The following is a 6698-nucleotide window of genomic DNA, read 5'->3' on the forward strand; positions in this document are numbered from 1 at the left end:
CTGGATTGCACTCTAGGGTGGAGGTCCTGAGGTATGTGACCAGCTTGCCAGAGGGGAAGGAGGCTTCAGAGAGGACACCCAACTAATACCTCCAGCAGTTGAGAAAACCCCAGCATTTGGTACGAAGCTCCCCTGTCTGGTGGCAGAGTCCTACTGTGGCAAAAAGTCCAAAAGTCAAGTAATTGAGTGGCAACATGACGAGGCAAAGGAAGCAAAGCAAACAGAAGATTCCAACACTAGACTCCTATTTGGGGGACAAAAAGTATCAAAGCATGGAACAGGAGGAAGACAGTGAAGTCAGAACTTCTGCACCAAAAGCTTCAAAGGAAAATATGAGCTGGTTACAGGCCATAGAGGACCTTATAAAGCAGATAAGAGAAGTGGAGAAAAATTGGGAAGAGAAATGAGAGTGATGCAAGGAAATTACAAAATGAGGGTCAACAGCCTGCCTGAGGAAAATAATACCTTAAAAAATAGACTAACTCAAATGGCAAAAGAAGCTTAAAAAGGCAATGAGGAGAAGAATGCCTTAAAAAGCCGAATTTGCAAGATGGAAAAAAGAATCTCAAAATCTCAATGAGGAGAATCATTGCTTCAGAATTAGATTGGAGCAAATGGAAGCTAATGACTTTATGGGAAGTTGGTAGTTGGTAGAGTTGGAAGAATGGTAGTTCCCTTCATGGAAACAGGGAAGATTAAAGTTGTGGTATATGAATGTAATAGAATACTATTGTGTTATAAGAAATGATGAACAGGGGTGGCTAGGTGGCACAGTGAATAGAGCACTGGCCCTGGAGTCAGGAGGAACTGAGTTCAAATCCAGCCTCAGACACTTAACACAAAAACTAGCCGTGTGACCTTGGGCAAGTCACTTAACCCCAAGTGCCCTCCAAATAGCAAAAAAAAAGATGAACAGGCAGACTTCAGAAAAAGTTGGAAAGACTTATATGAACTGATGCTAAGTGAAGTGAACAGAACCAGAACACTGTACACAGTAACACCCACAATGTGTGATGACTGACTTTGATAGACTTAGTGCTTCTCAGAAATGCAAGGACCTAAAACAATTCCAAAAAGACTCATGATGGAAAATTCCATCCACATCCAGAAAAAAAAATATGGAATCTCAATGCAGATTGAAGCAGACTATTTTCTTTTTTTGTTTTGTCTTGTTTTATGTTTTTTCTTTCTCATGGTTACTCCCATTCATTCTAATTCTTCTATATAACATGACTAATGTGAAAGTATGGTTAATAGGAATGTATATGTAGAACCTGTATTGGATTGCATCCCATCTTGGGGAGGGGGAGGGGAAGAAGGGGGAGAAAATTAAAACTTACAGAAGTGAATGTTGAAAACTAAAAATAAATAAACTTAAAAAAAAGAAACAGGGAAATTCAGAAGAGGAGTGAATTTGGTGGGAAAGAAAATGAGTTCTACTTTGGACATATTGAGTTTGATATGTCTATGGAATGTCCAATTTGAAATATCTAATAGGTAATCAGAAACTGTCTCTCAGTCTCTGTCTCTGTCTCTTTCTCTGTCTGTTTCTCATCAGTATCATAGGGTAGGTAGGTGGCGTGGTAGATAGAGCACTGGGCTTGGAATCAGGAAGACTAATTTTGTGGAGTTCAAATCCAGCCTCAGACACTTACTAGCTATATGACCCTGGATAAGTCATTTAACCTGTTTACCTCAGTTTTCTCATCTGGAAAATGAGCTGGAGAAGGAAATGGTAAATCCCTCCAGTATCTTTTTTTTTTTTTTTGCAAATGCTTTATTAACTTCTGATTTACATCATTCATTTCTTCCAGATTTTGAGCTACAAATTCTCTCCCCGTTTTTCCCCTACCCACCACCCCAAAATAGCAGTCCCACAGGATATCCCCTCCTCCAATCTGCTCTCTCCCATATTTTCTCCCATACCCCTTTTGACTTTTCCAGTGGATCTCTATGCCCCAGTGCCTGTATATCTTATTTCCCAATTACATGTAAAATAGTATTAATATTAGTATATATATATGAGTATTTGATTTTAAAACTTTGAATTCCAGATTCATTCCCTTCCTCCCTTGTCTCCCACACTTACTGGGAAGATAAGCAGTTCAGTATAGGTTGTACATGTGTGGCTAATGCAAAACAATAACATAGTAGATATATTGTAAAAGACTGACTATATTTCCCTCCCTCCTATCACACCTCCCACCTGTTCTATTCTCTACTTTGATCCCATCCCTTTTCAAAAGTGGGTGCTCCTAACTTCCCTCCCCCCCCCAGCCTGCCTTCCCTTCCATCATACCCCCTCTCATCCCCTTCCCCCCTTACTCTCCTGGAGGGTGAGATACCCTATTTAGTGTGTATTTCATTTCCTCCTCAAGCCAAATTCAATGGGAATAAGGTTGACCCATTCCCTTTTGCCTTCCTATTCTTCTCCTCCATTGTAACCCTTTTCCCTTGCCTTTTCTATATGACATAGTTTACCCCATTCTGTCTCTCCCTCCAGTATCTTTGACAAGAAAACCCCACGTGGGGCCATGAAGGGTCGAACACAAACATGACTTAGCAACAAACATAGGGATGATAATATAGCCCATATGAATTGATGAGACCAATGAGAACGTATATGGAGAAAAGAAGGCCCTAGAACAGAGCGTTGGGTACCGACACAGGGGAAATGAATCAGATATGCAGGAGAACTGAGGGAAAGTGGTATCATGAAAAAGAGAGAATGTCTAGAAGAGAGTGGTCAATGGTGTTAAATGTCATAGAAGATGAGGGTTAAACAAAGGACGTCAGATTTGGTGATGAAGCAATCATTGGTGACTTTGGGAAGGGTTGTTCCATTTGAACGATGGGAGTAGAAGTCAGTTTTTAGTGGGTTTCAAATAATAAGAGATTTCTTTTATATAGTACTTATAGATCCTATTTTTATTAGCATTTAATTTTTTGGGGGGGAACCATTTTATTTTTCCAGTACATTCATTCATATTTTATTAGCATTTTACATAATGAGGAACGTAAGGTTTGGAGAAATTAAATCATTTTTTTCAGGGTCACATAGCCAGTAAGTGTCTGGGGCAAAAGTTAAACCCAGGTCTTTCTGACTTCCTGTCTAATGTAAGCAGCTTCTCGAACCTAATTTGGTTGCATTAGTTTTCATTTAGATTTTCTTTTTGGTAGAGGATTTGCTATATTTTTAGTTTGGGCCTAGTCTTGTTAGCTGCTACATTTTCTTTGATTTAGTAGAAGTGCCTCTAATGGGATAAAATAATTGCTTAACACTTAAATGACTTTTTGCCTGGAAAAGCCCCACCACCCATCTAAAGCCTTATCCTACTATTGTGTGGCTTCATTATTATGAAAAGGCATTTGGGGCTGTAGAAAAAAAAAGTGTCTGAGTCAGCTGCTGAGTGAGCCACCAGAGTATACCATGCCTATAGTCCATAGGCCATACTCTCCTGGACTGAGTTGTCTTCACCATTGTTTGCCTATGTATGGATGAAGTGACCTGTGAGGTTCAGGCTCCTAATATTACTCTAAAATATATATACATATATCTTTTGGTTTAAAAACTCTTCCTACAACAACCTTCTCAGATAGGTCATGTTAATGTTTTTATACCCATTTTATTGAAGAGAAAATGGATGGTCATCAATGCTAAATGACTTTTTCTATAATCATAGAGCTAGTGACTCTCCCTCCATTTAGAGTACAAAAAATCTTGAAGTTTGCTTGATTTCTGCTGAAAGTTTACATGCAGTTCTACTGTTTCTATTGTTTAAAACTTAATAGAATTCCAGAATCTGTGGTTGGGACAACAGATGTAACACAGAAATGTTTATTTGTGCTAAATATGTTTCACAAACTTGAATGGAATTTCCCTTAAAGATGTACTCTGCTAATTCTGAGTACTTAATTCACAATTACAATAAAATCCCTGAGAAGTTTTGGGAAGAAATATAGTAAAGTCAAACTTTCCCTTTTTCATCTCCTTTTCTTGACAGATAATCTAATGTGCTCATATTCCTAAAGAAGGCTCAAGTCCCTGGCTTGCAGGAGTGCTAAATAAATACCTTACACTGCAGTGTTGATTTAAGCAAAGTAATAGAAATATTGCTTCCCACCTCTCCTCTTTAACAATGGAGGATTATTTACAGTAAATGAAAGCCTTCTTTTACAGGAAGTCCTGGCTGATCCATTATCAGGGTCATTCTAGACTCCCCCCGCCCCCCCACCCACCCTCCCCAAGTACCTTCGCTCTTTCAGGCACAACCAGTCAGTGTCTGAAAATTTGTGTGGAGTGCTCAATGTGCCCTTCTTCTTCTCTGTGGTGCTGAAATTGACTAAAAACTAATTGGCTAGAGGTGGGTGGGGTGGAGAAGGGATTCCTACATGTGATACTGTTGAGTGGCACTGTATGCCTGGCATTTGGAAGAAAAGCAGTTTGATTGTTCTGATTTTGATTAACTATTAGCCCATGCTGTGCAGGATTCTCTTGGAACTGAAAACAGACTCTGGGTTAACAATGAGGACTTTATCCTGGCTTCACAACTGCTGCCAATACAGTCCTGGGGCTTCCAGCCTGGGCTGTTAATCAGTTAGGAATAGGATGAGATTATCTGAACCTTGAGAACTATAACACTAGCCTTACCCCCAAACTGCTTCATTGATCCTCCCTTCGCCCCACCCCTCCCCACAACACTACAGGTGTGGCTTTACCTACAGAGTACAATTGACCTCAAAGGACTCTGGAGACTTCCATGGCAACAAGGGAACCCTCCAAAACCCTAAAGTAGCAATTTATGATCCTTGTGCCCTCTAGTGGCAGAAGGGAGGAAGGGGGCTACTGCCATGAACACTTCTGGCATCCTCCATGGAGATTCCACATGAGGCTTCTGTAGCCTGATGATAATGATCTTTGTCTTGTTTTCAGTTCCCAGGAAACAACATCAAAAACAATTCCCCCATATACATTTTGATTTGTACTCTTGGGTTTTTCTCCAGACTCTTAGGCCTTGCTCCATACCATCAAGAGAAGAACCACCTTCTTAGAAGAGGGGGTGGGCCCAGCAGAATACTTTCATTCCAAAAACTAACAGCTATTACCAGCTTTAGGAAATAAATGTAGCCCATTCAAGTTAGTTGTAACATGAATCTTATTTTCCTATTGATTTTCACCATGAAATCGGAGGTGCATTTCTATGTATAAAAAGCTCTCAGTGGAGTAAATTGAAGTTTGGGTGAGAAAGGGGTTAAAGGTATGCTGGACGTTGGTGGTAATCCAACCTCTTGAGAACTGAAGATTCTCTATAGCATTTCCTTTGTAATACTTTCAGTATATTAGGGCCTTCCCAAATAGGACAATATTTTAATCCTGAGACCTTACCTTCTGGGAATCCCCACTGACTGTTAGTGTTTCTGTCATGCTAGTGATTTCCTGATTCCACACTTATATTGCTCACCTCTTTTTGTATTATCTTTATAATATATAATATCCATACTTCAAACTGGATGATATGAAGCCATCTCAAACTCAAAATATCCAAAACAGAATTCATTGTCTTTCATACTAAATTCATCTTTCTTCCAAATTTCCCCATTTCAGTTAATGATAACAACCACCTTTCTAGTCAACCAGGTTCACAAACCTGAAATCATCTTTGACAAATCATCATTTGAACAGAATTCATTGTCTTTCATACTAAATCATCTTTCTTCCAAATTTCCCCATTTCAGTTAATGATAACAACCACCTTTCTAGTCAACCAGGTTCACAACCCTGAAATCATCTTTGACTTCTCATATTCACTCATTCTATAAATCCAATATGGTGACAAGTCTCGTTCTTTCTACCTCTCCCACATATCTCACATAATTAATTCTCTCCTCTCCATTCCCACAGGGGCCACCCTAATTGAAGCCCTCAGCATCTCTCACATGGACCATGGCAGTCTTCTTTTAACTGGTCTCCCTACCTCCCTGCCTCTCTCCAGCCTCATCCATCTTCCACACAACTGCCAAAGAGATTTTCCCAAAACACAGGTCTGAAGTTCGAAAGACACATGATGGAAAATGCTATCCACATCCAGAGGAAGAACTGATAGAGTCTGATTACAGATTGAAACATACCATTTTCAATTTTCTGGTTTTTCTTTTCCTGATTTTTTTCCTTTTGTCCTGTTTCTTCTTTCACAACGTGATTAATATGAATATATTTATATGATTCCATGTATATAACCTGTATCAAATTGCTTACTGTCTTAGAGAAGGGGGAGGGGAAGGGACAGAAAAAATTGGAACTCAAATTTTTATATAAAATGAATATTAAAAATTGTCTTTACCTGTAATTGGAAAAAAAAATAAAATACTATCTACTGGGAGAAAAATAAAACGCAGGTCTGAATATGTCATTCCCCCTCCCTCATTCAATCAACTCCAGTGATTCCCTCATTGCCTCTAGGATGAAATATAAGCTCCTGTGTTTTGCATTTGTAGCCTTCTTATACGTCACTCTTCTTTAGTCACTCTATATTTCAGCCACACTGGTCCACTTGTAGTTCCTTGGACAAAACATTCCATCTACTATCTCTCTGCTGTTGCACTGGTTGTCCCCACCCTAGAATGAACACTCTCTTCACCCCGAAATCCTTACCTTTCTTTAAGACTCAACTCAAGAGCCACCCTCTGAATGAGCCTTT

The 6698-nt window shown here is 39.4% G+C and overlaps 1 long non-coding RNA gene across 1 annotated transcript in view; it reads left to right on the forward strand.

The window, feature by feature from the left end:
• The window catches only part of LOC138159362 (uncharacterized), a 45156-nt gene extending 38765 nt beyond the window's left edge, over positions 1–6391 (forward strand). The window contains exon 2 of the long non-coding RNA XR_011167877.1: positions 5903–6391. This is a non-coding gene — a long non-coding RNA (uncharacterized lncRNA). The remainder of the gene's footprint in view (positions 1–5902) is intronic.
• Positions 6392–6698: the final 307 nt, after the last annotated feature.

Source organism: Petaurus breviceps, unplaced genomic scaffold, assembly GCF_028583685.1.
Source record: "Petaurus breviceps papuanus isolate PSGF00001 unplaced genomic scaffold, PetGlider_PUasm1.0 118, whole genome shotgun sequence".
In the NCBI taxonomy this organism is placed as follows: domain Eukaryota; kingdom Metazoa; phylum Chordata; class Mammalia; order Diprotodontia; family Petauridae; genus Petaurus; species Petaurus breviceps.